Source organism: Furipterus horrens, unplaced genomic scaffold (genome assembly GCF_987537825.1).
Source record: "Furipterus horrens unplaced genomic scaffold, mFurHor1.1.pri manual_scaffold_5, whole genome shotgun sequence".
NCBI classification, from domain to species: Eukaryota; Metazoa; Chordata; class Mammalia; order Chiroptera; family Furipteridae; genus Furipterus; species Furipterus horrens.
Window position 1 is genome coordinate 153,424,557 of NW_028327175.1, and position 17,851 is coordinate 153,442,407.

General features: G+C 32.0%; 1 protein-coding gene across 1 annotated transcript in view; it reads right to left on the minus strand.

The window, feature by feature from the left end:
- Positions 1–1,328: 1,328 nt before the first annotated feature.
- The window catches only part of RTKN2 (rhotekin 2), a 70,108-nt gene continuing 53,585 nt past the window's right edge, over positions 1,329–17,851 (minus strand). Inside the window, exons 10-12 of the mRNA XM_090278077.1 lie at positions 8,984–9,149; positions 4,335–4,442; positions 1,329–2,871 (exon numbers count right to left, since the gene is read on the minus strand). The gene's annotated coding sequence lies outside the window, so the exon portion shown is untranslated. The remainder of the gene's footprint in view (positions 2,872–4,334; positions 4,443–8,983; positions 9,150–17,851) is intronic.

The window sequence follows — 17,851 nt, forward strand, 5'->3', positions numbered from 1 at the left end:
ACTCCGTATTTTTAGATTTTTTTTTTTTTTTAACTGTGAAAGGAAGGAAGGGAAGGAAGGAGGGAGGGAGGGAAAGAAAAAGGGAGAGAAGGAAGGAGGAGCCCCAACTTCAACCCCCTATACCTTTTTGGGGGAACTGAACTAACATTTAATGAATACAATTTCAAAGGAAGTGCAGCTGAAGACTTCAGTCCAATTTCAAAAGCTTTGTAACATACATTAAAATAGGCCCCTAGGAACAGCCTGAATAATTTCGGTGGGGGAGGTAGCCCTTGGTCAAGTTTCACGTAAATGGTTCTAGAAAGAAGGGCTTCAGCCTTGTTTCAAAGTGTCCCACTGAGGGAACAACTGCTAGGTAATTTCTCTATGAATAAATTCTCTTTCCTGTACAACTTAAACCCTTCTTGATATAATATGCATAAGGAGAAATGACAAGAATATAATTTGGAAGTTTTAACACTGGTTTTTTATATGGAAGGCTTCAACATAAAAAAAAAAAAAAGAATGCTTACATACCAGTTTCAGAAACAATTTTGCCTACAGCATATTCTAGCTCAATAATTAAGTGGCAACCACTGTCACAAATGCTATCAAAAACAGCAGTGAGGTTTAAAAAATAAAAATTCAAATAATTACATGCTTTAGATTTTTAATATGCCATTTACTAAATTGGCAATCACAACAGAAATTTACAAGAGCCTTCTAGTTAGAAAAAACAAATTAATCCTACCTTCTTAGGTTTTTATACTTAGTCTCTAAATTCTATCAGGCAAGCATATAGGGTTTCCCTCTCATCAAATACTATGTCTATCCTGATGTCGCCAGTCACAAGAGACCTTTTGTATCATTGCTCCCTCGAGTCCCAATTCTTACTCCAGTCCTGAGCAAACACAAAAGTAACCTGGCAGTTACATCATTCTATATAAATGAAAAAAGACTTTGCTATCTAAAAATAACGAAAGGCTCCATTTAAATTAATGTTATTTTTGTCAAGTGTTCGTTTTACTTTGTAATAATGTACTTCTGATCCAAAAAGAGTTCTTACAGGCTTTAAAAAGATCTCTAGAGATTATATGCAGGGCAGTAATTTAATTCTTATTTTTTGCAATGATATTTAAGGTTCACTGTGATTTGAGATTTTTAGTGCTGTTGCTGACACCTTATGGAAACTTTTATTTGAAAATTCTCATTAGAGTCTGTTCAGCTCTTGTTTACAAAAAGCATCATTACAAAAAATGAATATTTTTGTTCTTGTAAGGTATTCAGCTTCTTGCTATTTATTCCTTATTTGATTTCATAATTATATTTCAGTCACTATGATTAGTTGCTATGGAAATTACCTCCTATGGAAATAATTCTGACGTCATTATTTAAGAATATGACTTTTAATTAATAATATCAATAGCAGATATCAACCCTTGCTAGAAAAAGAAAGTCTAATTAAACATTTTAAAAAGGGGATTAACTCTGGAAGTTATTATCACGGGCCACTTACTGATATTTTTGAATTGACCACTTGCTCTTAAAATAAGTATTAAATAAACTTTAAGGTGTTAATCAGCTACTTATTTCCCTTAATTTCAATGTAATAATGGAAACTAATGCCATGCCTAGAAAAATAAAAGTAAAGAATATTTATTTCATCTACCTTTTCTCTAAACTAATAAATGTATGCGTCACTTATAAGAGTTAACGTCTACAGGATTTTAGGGCTCATCAAAGAGACGACTTTGAATAGCACATTACAAATTCCCTTTAAAGATGAGGAATTTAATATCCCAAATTTATCCCAGGAATTTAAAAGGTCAGTGAGTTAACTACTGGGCGGAACAATAGAGGAGAGCCAGTGAACCATTAGACGAGAATTCCAGAATGCGAAGGAGAAATTTTCTTGGGTGAATTCTATAATTTGTGGTCTGAATAAAACTTTTGAAAAATTCCATCAGTGTTAAAATTCTCACAATGAGAATATGGCTCATATTTAACACATTTTAAATTACTAGACAGTCTCTCCCCAAAGAAATTTTAATGCTTTCTTCTGCCTAGTTCTTGCTCACTGCCTGGTACTAATTTAGGAATAAATTAACCCTTCCAACAATTAGGATATTGTCTAGAGAGTGCCTCTTGCACTCTGCTGGGGGAAATCACTTTTATTATGAAAATCAGAAGTAAATGAGAAATTCATTTCATTATTATAAAACATTTTTATACCATATAACTTATTAATTATTGATTTAAATCACTATCTTATTTACCTAACATAATTTCATATTATTACCTCTAAAGTGCTTCTGAATGAAGCCTCACAGTTACTGATTTTGTAATGTTTTATACAGTCCAGGGTTTTCTATATCTGTGCCTGCAACCATGATCGAGGGTCCAAAATGCCTTTGATAGATTTCTGCCGCGGAGCTAGCACTGGCTTGGCTTCAGAATTGGTTTTAGTGTCTGTTCGTTCACCACTTTTCCTGGCAGGAAGGAGTTTCCGAGGAGCAGCCATTGGTTTCTGCAAGTGATGCATTAGGGTTGATAATTTGGTATCCAAAAAAGAGGTCTGAGATACACTTGTTTTTTCCCAGTTGTCCATAACCAATTGCTCTGTGTTGCTCTGTGTTTTTAAGCAGAATGGAGCTTTATCAGAAGGAGGAAGGGGAGCTCGTCTCTTTTTTCTTTTCCCATCAGGTAACTGCTCACTTGTAGAAGATAATACCTGTTTCTGGATGACCACTTCATGGTTACCATCAAAAACTGTGGTCCAAGGAGGTGGTGAATATTCTTCACGCTGACCAATAAGGAGCTGCCCATTTGTCTCTTCAATTTTTTTTTGTATCATGTCAGTTAAACTTTCAAGTTTTATAGGTGAATCAATGCCTGTAATAATTATAAGAAAAAATACGTGGCAAAAAAATCAAAACAGTATATACTTTACCTGAATTATTATTTTCCAAACCAATATGCTATTTGCAATAGTCATCAAAAACACACTAGGAGAGCAAGTGGTTTTTTAAAAAGCATTTACTTGTGAAAATAACCATACCCACAAAACCAAAAAATAAGGTCATGCACTATGCATTACAGGCACACACATGTTTTACATATATGCATAAATATATGTATTCCTAAGTAAATAAGTCAAGTCCAGCTTACTAAGGAATAGTTACATTAGAATTTTTTCAATTACTTTCCTGGATTTAAAATCTATTCTGACTTCTAAGTAAGAGTGGATTCCATTTCTATAAAAGTCTGGTATGCAAATTGGGACAAACACAATGGATTCTTTCTTGTAGACCAGCCAAGTTTCTTTAATAGGGTAAACAGCCAAAACCAAAGACCCAGAGAAACAGAGTGAATCCCTGATAGCATTTTGGTGATAATTCTGGGTGAAATTTTCGTTGGTAAAAACAAGAGGACAGAGATAAATGTCTATTAAATGGATCACTGGTATTTTCAAATGTGTAAACTCAAATGTGTCCTTTTTAATCTAACATTTTAAAGTACATGTGAGTGCAGGGATATTGGGGGCAAAATAGACTAGAATTTGGTCTTGACTTGTGCTTATTCACAACACTATTAACTGAGGCAATCCTGTAAAGATAAATAAATGCCCTTCAAAATGTAAGAAAATGAAATATTAATGAACCTAAAATTTTTTAATTTTACAAGGCATTAAACTTCACCAATTTTTTGACTTGACCAGTATGGCACAGTTGGTCGGGCATTGTAAAGTAAAGCAAAAGGTCACCAGTTTGATTCCCAGCCAGGGCACATGCCTGGGTTGGTGGCCTGGTCCCCAGTCAGGGTGAGTGCAAGTGGCAGCTGATAGATGTTTCTCTCTCACATTGATGTTTCTCTCCCTCCCTTCCCCTCACTCTAAAAATAAATAAATAAAATCTTTAAAAGAAAACTTTACTATTTTGGGGGGGCCTGAGATGAAACTTCCATTTATTAATATTCATTTATCAATACTACTTTAAAACAAATTTAAAAATATAAAAACAGCACTGAATATGATTATATATTACAATCTGCAACTTCATATTTTCAGAATTTTCATAGCTATTCAACTAATATTTGTTTTAGTACACCCTTATTCATTTTGAAACATTAACATTTTTGTTTGATCTTAAGCAAACTACAAAAATGTGTATTCATTAATTTTGTATTAATTCATCTGTTAAACATGAGTTCCTTAGTATATAATCATAGTCTTTTTTCATTCATTCTCCCTGTGCCCAAAAAATTTTTAGCATTTTAATGTCAATGAATAAGCTGCTTGAGTATGGACAATGTTGTTTTTGTTACCCTGCAGCTTAGAAAAGACAAACCCCACTTACTCATATCATGGTAGACTGAGGTCGCGTCTTTTGTCAAGAACAAAGGTGGTTTCCGTGGTGACATAATCTCAATTTTCATAAGTTCTTCACAACAATGCTTCCATTGGCCTAAGAAAGACAGAAAAAAGCAAGCTAGTTTAAAACATAAATGTGAAGTAGTATATTTCATTTTAATAGATATCAACACATTTTTGCTTTGAAAAATAAGTGAATTTATGAAGCATTACCTTAAGAAAGCCACAAAAATATAGTACTACCCATCATTTTAAGTCCAAGTCTAGGCATAAAAGTAATCTATTATAAAAATAAAGTTCTATGCACACGTTAAGCTAAGATCTCTAGGCTATTAAACACTGTACTACTTCACTAAATGGTCAATAAGTAAAATTTTGATTAATGACAAAAGTCTGTATAAGTTCTCTTCTTTTAAATATTAAATTACAATGTCCAGTATTTGAAAGGGAAAACATCAGATAAAATAGTTACCTAAAAGAAAAAAAAAGTAAGGAGTAGTGGTTCTCAAAAATAATTTCAACTTTGAAAATTCTAATTAAAAAATAAAAATTGGATGACTATTGAGCTCTTAAAAAATCATGCAACTCTAGAAAAATACATTTTCATTTAAGTAAAAGTATATGAAAGCCTATTACTATAAAGACAGAGCACTCAAAATTCTAACAGAATCAATTGTTTTAGGAAGAATGCTTTAAATAAAGCCACTAGGCATTCAGAACAAAAAAATACTCTTGAATAAGTTGTTTCACTTATTAAGTTAAACTTTAAAAGTGTGGACAACATTAATTTTTCTTTTAATTGTGTTTTACTCTTTTCATCTTAAAATAAATTTCTCAGATTATTTCTTCTGAGTGGATATAAAAAACTTAAGTTCTCCATATTTATTGTGCACCTGCATGCTGGATAAAAAGTGCATGAGAAGCTATGTGTCTACCTATTCATGTTATAAAAGTTTAAGCTATTGAGGTTCACCAATCTTAAATTCTTAAAACAGTAGAAAAGTAAATGTAATACACAAGTGCCTTTTTAGACTGATTTATGATCCCTATTTCTTTTCCTTTTATTATATTCTCAATTTCCATATCCTATATCCAACTTAGTTATTTTCCAGGGCTTGAAAATTAAAGACTTTTCATGTTTAGTCAAATTAGCTATACATTTTTGTTGTTTTAAGTCTGTCATAGTAATATGGTAATATATGCTAAATTTTAAATTCATAACCTTAACTGGTAAAGCAACATAAAAACTTTTCAGTATGTTTTATTATAATGCTAAATACAGAATATCATAAAAATTTCAAAATAACCTACATAGCAATACATGAAGGGAATAAAATCTTGAGTTTGAGGTTTCAAAGGTTGCCTTGCAGAATTTAAATCTAGTGGGATCTGAGATCTGATAACTTATTCCTCCTCTCCACTTCCTTTTTAGATAAATATATAAAAGCCAGCTCTTCCTTCTTGGGGGTAGAAATAAAGGCCACATTTAATAATGAAACACTTTAAACTAGCAAACATTTCTCTGTCAAATTTTACACAAATTATAAAGTGCAGTATTTTCTCTATATTTGATGAAGGCTTTTTGATGGTTAAACTGGTAGCAGAATACCAATCATGCTAAAAACTGGAATATAAAGTCACATTATCCCAGGTGTTACCGAAGTCCAAAGGAAAAAAAGGTGGTATGTTCACTGGTCAAGACTTTACAGTTGAAACATTTACCAGTGGATAAACTAGTATGCACAGTTACATATGCTACCAGTATGCTGACATAAAAATAAAGACCCAGTATACAATATTTAATAAATGTTTTATTCACATAAAATCAGTATATTGAAGATGTTCCCCACAATATTTATTGTTATACTATTCCCATCAAAATAATCTGTTATGCTAAACTGCTTATGTAACTCAATATTTATATCATTAAATATTTGAAAAAAAATTTTTTTGATCCACCGTTCTTAGCTCTACCCTTCTGATCAACCAAGACAAGTGGCATTTCCTCTTTTCCATGTTTGTTAGCTCTCAAATATTAAAAATTAACTATTACATATAATAACTATATATGGTACCAGGTGGGTACTGGAAATATCAGGGGACACTTTGTGAAGTGTATTATTGTCTGACCACGGTGCTGTACATCTGTATGTAAACTATAATTTTTTAAAAGATTAAAATAATTATGTGGTAAAAAAAATTAAAAATTAACTATTACATCCTCTTTTCCTTGCAACCTCCACTCCTCATGGTCTTCTTTTATCAGATGAACAGAATTAGTTCCATTAATGTTTTCTCATGATTTCTAATTACCTCACTCTTCTGATTTTCTGCTCTTAAGCAGGATCAAATAACTGAAATTTACTCTAAATGTTAAATTACTCTTACTTTATTGTGACCTGAATGTCTATCCTCTATTTTATTGAATAGATCATATTTCACCTACGGTCACATGAGTCTACACTTATCACTAGGAAGGTAAAAATTTTTAAGTGCAAGTCAATCTTCAGGATAGTATAAACACTTTCATCTTTGCTTCCTATCTCCATACACAATGAATTCTAAAGTCCAAATATAACAGAATTTATATAAAAATATTCTGTCATTTTAACTTCCTTTTATCCTTCCTTCCTGTTTTTAGCTACATAAAAATTATAATACCAGGATTATTTCTAAAAATAATAGTCTTTTGTAAGACAGACTCTCTAAATCAGAGCATTTAGAGCAGTTAAAATTTTAGCTGTGATTAGCAAATGAAAGGAACTTGTCTTTTAGACAACACACCTATATCATCAGCTGAAGTTTTATGAGAAAGCAAGGTAGTGCATGTTGATAATCATGAAACAACATTTAAACATCTACTGAGTGCTCAGGTATGGTACTGAAGGAGAAACAAGTCCTAAAGAATTCATGAAGGCCAAGGAAGGAGTCCCTCACTCTGGTTCTCTGGAGCAAACTGGAAACCTCTTCAGGACTCAATTTTTTCATCTTTAGAGCAGAGGGAAATAATTTCTACACCACTGGGATGTTATGAGAAATAAATGAAGCCATATGGTATGTGGAAGGTAATGAAATGTAGTTCCCTTTTCTCCCCCCTCACCAACCATCACTATAATACTTGACTAGGCCATGGATCAGAGCAGGCTTATAAAACTTAATCTGAGGACTGCAGATATTAACTCTTGAAAGGGTTTCCCAAAACTGCTTGTAAGAAGTCCTAAAATGTCTCTACTTTGTAATTCTATAGAAACTCATTCTAAATACATAAAATACTGGTTGAATCTAACACTAGGTTTAATTTTATAGAAATAGCTATTATCAAAGTCTACATTTTCAATATATAATTTCAACATTTTACCATTGATAAAATCCCTCTTTAAATTGAGACTAATAGAGCCTTATATATTTTATTTACTAGAACTCTATTACAATACTATCACATTGTTTTATAATCCAGGCCATTGGACTGTATTATTGAAACTGAAAAACGATATGTATGGTTTTAAAAAAAATCTCTTTGGATGATGCCCAAGACGATATTACAACAAATCTGGAGTTAATAGAAGGTTACAGGAAAATGAGTCTCCTTTCAAGCATTTCAATATTTTAGGATCATTACTATATCAGAGAAGTTTTTTATTTCTCAAATGGTTTCTTATCAACAACATGAACCGATCTTAAGAATATCATGCTAAGTGAAATAGGTCAGACAGAAGAATTAAGAACCACATGATTTCACTATGTAAGGTATGAAATTGAAAGCAACCAATGAACAAACAAGAAAACCAAAAATTCACAGATACAGGCCCTGGCAGGGTAGCTCAGTTGGTTAGAGCATTGTCCCCATACACCAAGGTTGTGGGTTTGATCCCTGGTCAGGGAACATACAATAAACAACTAATAAATGCATAAATAAGCGGAACAACTTGATGTTTCTTTCTCAAATCAATAAATAAGAACATAAAAAACCCACCTCATAGATACAGACAACAGTATGGAGGTTACCAGAGGGAAAGCAGTAAAGGATAAAGTGGATGAAATACATGATGATGAAAAAAGATTTCACTTTGGGTGGTGGGCACACAATGCAATATATAGATGATGTATCATAGACTTGTACACTTGAAACCTATATAATCTTATTAACCAATGTCACCTCAATAAATTTCATTAAAAAGGAAAATGTATTTGCACAGAATTATCTCTGTGAAAATCTAGTTCTTACTTTCTAAAATATGAATAAATTATCTTAACATAAATAAAAATGTCATAGACTGTCTTCAATGCCTAGTATAAATTCATTCATGTAAGAAACTACTTAAAGTCATAGTTGGCAATCATCCAGTTGACTTTTGAATATTTTAACAATTAAAATGTCATAGACTTCTTCAAAAAAAGTACAAAGCAAACACTAGGAATTCAAAAGCATTCTATAATAGTCAGTAGGCAATGGGAAAGGTTAAGAGAAAAAGCATCAATGCATTGGTGACATAATACCATTTTATTCAAGAGCATAAAAATTTCTTGATTACAAACTATAAGATTATAATATATATAACTTTAATATTTAAATTGTTGTGTGTATCTTTTCAGGATACATAAATACACTACTATAAAATCCAAACATTAACTTACTAAGATCAAAGAAATGCTGCCAGAAGGCTTCCATCCATTTCTGAAGATCTTCTCTACTGTCAGCTGCAAAAATATGAGTTACAACCTCTCCAGCAATGGGACTGATGACAGAGAAACTATGGATTCTTTCCTTAGTATTCTTATTTATTACTCGAATTCTGGTCTCCTAAAAATTAAAACAAAATTGATGTTTTACAGGAGGATTATTTCTGTAATGATCAAGTAAATGTTTCATTGCTTAACTACCATATTTACATCAGATGCAATTATAATTTTATTGCTGATCACTTGGAATTTAAAATATGTAATTTTGAGAATTTTTAATATTTAAACTCAAATCTAGAGGGTTTTAAAAATGCTTTATATTAAAGATACTGAGTAATATTTCAAAGTATGCTACATATAGCACTTATGTTAAATCATATGAGATTAAAATATAACTTGTTTTGATCTCTCAGCTTATGCAGGAGTTTGCTGTCTTTTATATACATATTAAAATTTACAATGAAGCAAGTATAGCATATAATAACTGTGATGTTAATTATGTTAACTACAGTTCCAACAGTAATAAAATAGAAGAATCAGTAAAGTATGTTTCTTATTCTAATATTCATGTAAAAAATACAGCGTTATCAGTTAAAGCAGTAAAACCACAACTTAGTGTTTACTGCAGGAAGTTAGCTTTTCCTCATTAACATTTATTTCATATGAAATATTCATCTACAAAGCTCATAGCCAAAGAGCCATAAAGTAATATTATATAATCCTATAATCCTCATAATGGTAAAAATTATTTTTTCAAACACTGAATGCAAGACTCTAGACCAAAGGCAACGCTTTCATTCATGTTAATAGTTTAGACTTTTTCTGAGCAATATTAAGTACAACATTGTGGTGATGCTTATTGCTTCTACATGTAGAAAAGTCTATTCCTGTCACACACAGGCACTGCCATGTCACATGACAAGCTAGCTATGACTTGAAGTATCCAAGGAAGCTTAGGGAGAAAAGTCTGGAATAGAATTATCTATTATGCAGAGAGGGATTTCGCTGCCGGGCTAATGACTGATATTACATTATTCTAGAGCAGTGATGTCCATTAGAAATATAATGTGAGCCTCATATGTAATTTAAGATTTTCTAGTAATCACATTTAATAAGGTAAAATGAAAATGGTAAAAATAATTATGTATAATAATTATTAATTTTAAATTAATGTATTTTATGTAACCCAACATACCCAGAATACTAACATATAATGGATAAAAAAAAATGTTGAGATTTTACATTTTTTCATACTGAGTCTCCAAATTCTAGTCCAACTTACAGAACATCTCAATTTGGACCAGCCCCAGTTGAAGAGCCTAACAGCCACTGATGGCTAGTGGCTGCTGCACTGGGTATGGCAATTCTAGGGAAGTATGGTCAAGCCTACAGAAGAATGCAGAAGAGTATTTGGCTGGCAGTTATAAAAGCTGGCTAAGAATGGAAGGAAATTCTTCACTTCATTGAGTATAGAGTGAAGAGACTGTATAGTCACACACTAAAACCAACATACTCATATAATGTCTATGTGGACATTACCAAAGTAATAAAGAGTTAGGAAAAAGAATATATCTACTCCCTGAAAAACGGGTATATACATGCAGGTGAAGGCCACATACTACATAAGAAGTCCTTTTCTGAAAGAATTCTTATTCAAAAATCACGAGTAAAAAAATATATGCTGTACAAAACAGCGACATAACTTTGAACCTTTGGAGTATCACAGAATATAAGGATTGGGGACTCTCTTAGAGATGACCTACCCTGTCATTTAAAAACTATAGGAATGTAAGCTCTGCCTGCTGTGGCTCAGTGGATTGAGTGTCGGCCTGAGAGTCAAGTGTCACTGATTTGATTCCTAGTCAGGGCACATGACTAGGTTGCACGTCAGGTCCCCAGTTGGGGACGTGAGTGAGAGGCAACCACACAGTGATGGTTTTCTCCCTCTTTCTCCTTTCCTCTCTCTCTAAAAATAAAATAAATGAACAAACAAATTATTTTTTTAAAAGGTTCACTAAAATAATTTAATATATATATATATATATATATATATATATATAGGAATGTGAGTTGAGAATGACTTTAGGAAGAATCTTTGATATGCTTCTCTCTCAGATAAAAGGTAAGGAGAGAACTCTTTCTTGCTGTTAGTATTTTTAAAAATCCCAAACAATAAAATATGAAGTATTCTTGTTGCTGAAATTATATTCCCTCTACCCAAATCCATTTTAATAAAAATTTATGACTTTTTTGCAGGGGATTAAAATAGATTCAACTTTTAAACGGAAGTGTGATTTTTTATAAATATGTACATTTTTAAAAATATCGAGGTATTTCAAATGAAAATAGCTATATAAAGAATCTGATAAACTGAATCATTTATATCCTTCCAAGAGAATATAATGCAGTGATATATAAATAATATACACACTCCATTAACTCTGGTAACCATAAATAGCACTAAATTTTTTTAAAACATGAGAGGCTTTTAACGGGTGCAAATGAAACACAGGATAGATCGTTTGAATTAGTTTCTATATTTTATCACCCAAATAATTTAACTAATGGGAAAATTTTAAAACAAAAAGTTGCATGTCAAAGAATAAAGTAATTAAACCAAGTCCCCAATAATGTCAGAAAGTTTATGCAAGCTGTTTTTCAGTGTGGACAACGTATAACAGCGTTCAGGACTTCACTTCTCAAACAAAAAGTAGAAAACAGAAGGGGAATTTTAGGACCGTTATCATTAGGGCTCACAGAGTGTATAGATGATGGAAGTATTTTCTCTGTGCATGGTACAAATGGAAATAAGTTGAGTACTTTTGCCTCCACTATTTCTACCACTTAAACTATTGCCTGATAACATGCCTGAAAAATTTTTAATGAATAAAAGAATGAGAAAGAGAAAGGACTCAGATAAGGATAAAAGTTTTACATTGGTAGACTCAGATCCCAAAGATAATCTAATTCTTTAATTTACAGACGAGGAAACTTGTATTCTGAGATACATGTTCTAGCCAATGCCGGAGTTTCCTGTCTTGCTTTTGATAATCCCAAATTTGTAGATGGTTTTGGAGGTTTTACAGTCACCTATTATTGATCTGTGGAGAGATTTGAGATCACTCACTGTGAAATTTTAATCCTTGCTGGCTTGACTTTTGTAAAACAGCACATATTGAACTGCAAACTTCCACAGCCAGCTCAAGTCAATAAAATATGAGAAACCAATTTTGTTAACAAAATGTATTAACTCTTAAGTCAAAGGAAAAATTCTTTTAGGTTGTTCATTATTTTGAATTAAAAGTGTGTTTAAATCTCCATTTCTGTGGTAATGAAAAATTACTAGATCAAGATAGATTTATGAACTGTATCTGACCTTACTTTTGATTATAGGACTTAAAAAATTTTTTTACTATCTACACAGATTATGATCTCTAAAATACACTTTTTTACTAAAAAGAATCAGAGCTCTTCAGAGAAATGGCTGACTCCTAGCCTGGGTTAGGAAGTGTATGGGATAATCCTGGAATATCTTGTCCCCCAAAAATCAAAGATTACTAGGGTTTTATCAAATGGACCAACTTGACGAGGCTTCCCCTAGCCAAAGATGGGAAAATCTGTGTATCAATAATAACATTGAAAATGAATTGATGTATGAAATGTCTTTAAATCCACAAACTCATTATGATAGTTAAAAACTAACTAATTAGTCACGTTTGAAGGATGCTAGGGAACCACTTCATTGTTTTGGTAACTAGGATATGTGGGAAAAAAAAAAAGCCATTATCTTGCCTTTCCTATAAAAATTGTACCTCAACCAAATAGCTGATAAAATAGCGGCATCTCCACTAATAAATAAATAAATAAATTTAAAATAGCACCAGTTTGCAATTCTTAATGAAATAAAAGGATCTAAGCAATGCTCAGAAGTGGATGTTAATATGGGTGGGAGGCTCCGACATACTATATGCCTTCTGATAAAAGTAAATATTTCCCAAGACATATTCTTATTAACCAAACTAAATCTGATCCAGAAAAGAAGAAAAAAGAATATGAAGATGTAATTATGGAAAACTCTGTAGGATCAATGACCCAATTTATTCAAAGTGGATATAATTTTGTGTGTGGGTGTGTGTGGGTGGGTGTGTATGTGTGTGTGTGTGTGACAGAGAGAGAGAGAGAGAGAGAGAGAGAGAGGGAGAGAGAGAGAATGAAAGCTAATAGATTAAGAGATTTAAGAGACCTTATCAATCAATTATCACTGCACTGTATGGCCCTTATTTAGATCCTGATTCAAAAACCTGTTAAAAAAATTACAAGACTCAGAAATTTGAACACTGTCTGAGTTTTTTTAAATTTTGTTTATTGATTTCAGAGAGAGAGAGAGAGGAAGGAAGGGAGAGGGAGGAAAGCAGAGGAAGAGGGAAAGAGGGAAGGAGAGCGGGAGGGAGGGAGAGAGGGAGCAAGAAAAACATCTATTTGTTGTTCCACTTATTTATGCTTCATTGGTAGATTCCTGTCCGTGCTCTGATCAGGATCGAACCCACAACCTTGGCACATCCAGGACAATGCTCTAACCAATTGAGCTACCCAGCCAGGATACTATCTGGATTTTTGACTATATCATAAGTATAACCATTGTAATATTTACAAATAAAATGAAACAATCTTCTTGAGGATTTTCTTCAAAATAATTCTGTGGTGGAGGTAATGTGTGAGGGTACAAATGAGTTTATTTATATTATCCTCTTTATAGATTATCTTGGAACTTAAAAATGAACAATTAAAAAATAAAATACAGTAACTAAAAACTAAGTGCCTGGTTTCTTATCTATAATGCAGAGATAATATTATTTTACTACTATCTTCCTCACAAACTGTTCTAAAGATAAATGAGTTCTTTGAAAGGTGATGGTTCTAAAGTCTTGTTGATCAGGGATGAAGAAAAAGTTGCTGGCTAAAAATAAGATTTAGACCTTATATATATATACTCTAATAACAAATAAAATATATACTTTCATAGTACATGGCAAGGAAAGTTTGAAATATGTAAAGTATAACCATAAATTAAATCAAGCATTAGGTATAATTAGTACTAGTGTGATGTAATCATTTTCAATTTATGTCTATGAGATCAGACATAAACTCCTACTAAAAGGAAAGGCTGTTGAAAAAAAATCTTTTTTGTTGTTGTTGTTGGATTTAATAAAGGTCAGTATGAATGGCTGACAGGGTTCAGACATTAAGAGGACTAACATAATCAGAAGAAAACCCCATGTGCTTCATAATAATTTTGCTTGCTAGGGTTCACAATAAAAGTAATGGTTAAAAGCAAGTAAGTTCAAGACAATTTAACGAAGGTCTATCACCCTAACTAGCGTTACTGACTTGTTTAGTGCAGATTTTATTATTCATGAAAATGAAGTGATGCATAATATTTAAATCGAGGAAAAACTATTGATCTCAAAGACCCATACTTCTTTTCCATTCTACTCCCTACCCCATTGGCAATGGATAAAACTTTGGCTAATAAAATGCTTTCTACAATGTATAGGAGATTCAGTGGCTCCAGATAAGTACCCCTATTGAGAATGTCTACTCAATAACATTCACAGGGAAGTTTTTTGAAGTGAAGCAATCACTTTGAAGTAAATCATCCTTTCAAATTTAGATTGAAAAGAAGAGGGGAATAGCTTTTAGGCTTTTCTTTTCTTCATGTGACTATTTCCACAGATGGCCCCCTATGAAAATTAATGAACTGACTTAGCCTCACAGGAAATGCCATTTAGAAGGACAGGAATTATAGTTAGAGAACAGATCCAGTGATCAAAATAATGGAACTATTATTAATATACCTTAGTAACTGAAAAATGTGTTTTCATACAATTTTAAAGTAGCAAGCAAAATTATTTTCTAAGTCATGAGAGAAGACAACCAAAACAAAGGAACACTGATTTGTATTGAATATTTAACATTATTAAGCATATAAGATCTTAAGAGACTCAGCATTGGAAATATAGTAAAAACTGAAGAAGTTTTAATTGGTGCTTATCTGCTCTACATATCAGAAAATACAAAGTTGACATTTACCAAAACTCCTATTTAAGAATACATTAATACTATATGTCCCTTAAACATTTCCAAAGCAAAATAATTAAAACATTGACATTATATTTAAAAATCAAGTAATTTAAAACACTGACTAAATAAAAATTTATAAGTTTATTGTAATATTTGGGGGCGGGGGGCAGAGGCACAGCATTCATTTGCTACTTCTGGATGGGTAACACCACTCCTATACATACTGTGAATATTGATACAATACCAATATGCAGTACCAATTAATTACTCTGAAAACTGGCAATTTAAACTTTAAACATTTATCATGCCTTTCAGGAGGGACTGTAATTTATTCCTACTTGATGAGAAAAAGTTCTCAAAAAAAATACAGAAGAATGTCAGCTAATATATGCATGAGGAAGGACAGTATGAGAAGAGCATATGCAACCTGCAATCACAAAATACTGTATCACCTCTTACACTACTAGCTAATTATAAAGAGGAAAGCTTAAGAATTTACTGGAGAGAGCTAGTGGTCACCACCTTAACTCAGCATGGTTAATAACAAGACAACCTGATATCGTGCCTTTGAACAGGATGCTCTATAAATTATTTGCCATTATCCATGAAATATTCTTGTAAAAATAATTTAAAAACATCTAGTGAAGCCTCTGGACCTAATTTATGGGTTAGAAGAACAAAGGATGCACAATACTTAAATATTCCTAGACTGAAGGCAAAAGCTAAAAAAACACTTTGGGGACAATGAGAAAATTTGAGTATGAACTGGATATAAGATGATATAAAAAATTATTGTTAATTTGCCTAGTTGTAAGGCTGTCAGAATAATATTTTGTGTGTATGTGTATATATTTATTTCAAATGGATTAGCAAAAATATAAATAAGAGGTTTTATAAACTTTCAGCTATGAGTAAGGTCTTAGGATCTAATATAAAACATGGTGACTATTGTTGATAACATTATCATATAATTAAAATTTTCTGAGTAGAACTTCTCACCAAAAGAAGATTAAAAATAAAAAACTATAATATAATTATTGTAGTAAGGATCACACAATTGTGTTATTTGTTTAAAGTTTCAAACTATACTTTTAAAATTGGTGCATTTTATTTTATGTGAATACTACCACCATAAAGCTGATTAAAATTTAGATAAGTGTAAAGTATTTAGTTTCTTTATAAAAATTTTAAAAAAGAGAGATAAAGCAAATGTGGCAAAATGTTAACTTAAATCTAGGTGGTATACAAGTGACCATTATAGTATTTTTCAACTTTTCTGTAAATTTGAATAATATTTTAAGTTGAGGAAAAATAAGTAGAAATTATTTTAATAGGCGGTAAAATTATATAACAGTTGTATTTTCTTATGTTAAATACATTTCTTGACTAAGATGATATCTGACATATTTAAATAAGGAGACTAGTGGAATTTACTGCTAAGAGTGAACTTTACAAGTGAATAGAAGAGTCCAAAGGAAACCTGAGGCAGAAATAGGAATTGCAAGAAGAGTTTCTACAGAGAATGGGCAGGAAATCAGTGCTGGAGACAATTGGGCTGACAATATTGTAAAGCTAGAGAATAAAAGACTTTTCCATGTGTTTAATCTTTGTGATTAGCAACTAAATTATATCAACCTTCCCAACCTTAACTCTTACCTCATAGTTTAATCTTAAATTCCCTTCTGTACTTTAGACAGAAGTCACAAACAATGGAAGAGATGTCTGTCATCAGTCCTCAGGGTCAAATATAATCCATGTTTTCCTAGTCTATGGCTGAGTCCATACAAATTACTAGATTCATCATTTTCCTGTGAATTTGTAATGGTCAATTGTGGAAGCACCCCTGGGATTTTTAAGTAGGCTAATTTCAGTCATCTCAATAATGGAGTCGATTGACTACAGAATCCTGTAAGTTGCTGGGTCATCAGCCTTTATTACCACAAGGGAAAAAGAGTCAGTTGAAATAAGGTCAATTCAGTCAGGCCATGTAAACACTGTTAATGACTTTTCAGGAGTTAGGTGCTCATCTTCAGACATAAAAAAATACAGTTATACTGCCTATAATAACAGAAGTGCTCCCTTATAACTGTCTTCTAACATTTAAATGGTAAAGATACAACACATGCCCAAGCCATTGCCCCCAGAGGTAGATTGCAGCTTCAGGCTCAGAACCTCAGTTCAGAGCTACTTTTCACTTTCAAAACCGATTCAGAGTGGGTATGGAGATAGGAAAAATCTAATTTTGCCTTCCAATCTAGTACAGTAGTATGTCTATGAGGAAACAGAAAGAGAGTCCACAAGTTTGTACCTACTTCTTTCTCCCCATTATGAAAAGAGTGAGCCATTCAATCCTCCTTACTAGGCAGACAAGTTCCATCTCATCTCTATTTCTTCACTTGTAAAACAGAAATAATATACCTCTATAAATAGGGCTCACTTCAATCTGTTCTGCCCACCTTAAAGAGCTGAGATAAAGTAAAATGAATATCTTGAAGATTGTTTTCAAATAAAACAAATGACTTCAAAAATATTTGTTTAAATTACATTTTAATCTGGTTTATGATTATCCATATTCCTCTGAACAACATGTGAGAAAAGAATTATAGGATTCAATTTTTACTACCTACCTACCTACCTAGTAAACAGGTTAGAGATCATGTAGAATACTTGCCAAAAATATTTAACCTAAATAATTAGTCAAATACAGGTTTGGGGACTGCCTGGACTTTTCAAAAATGTAAT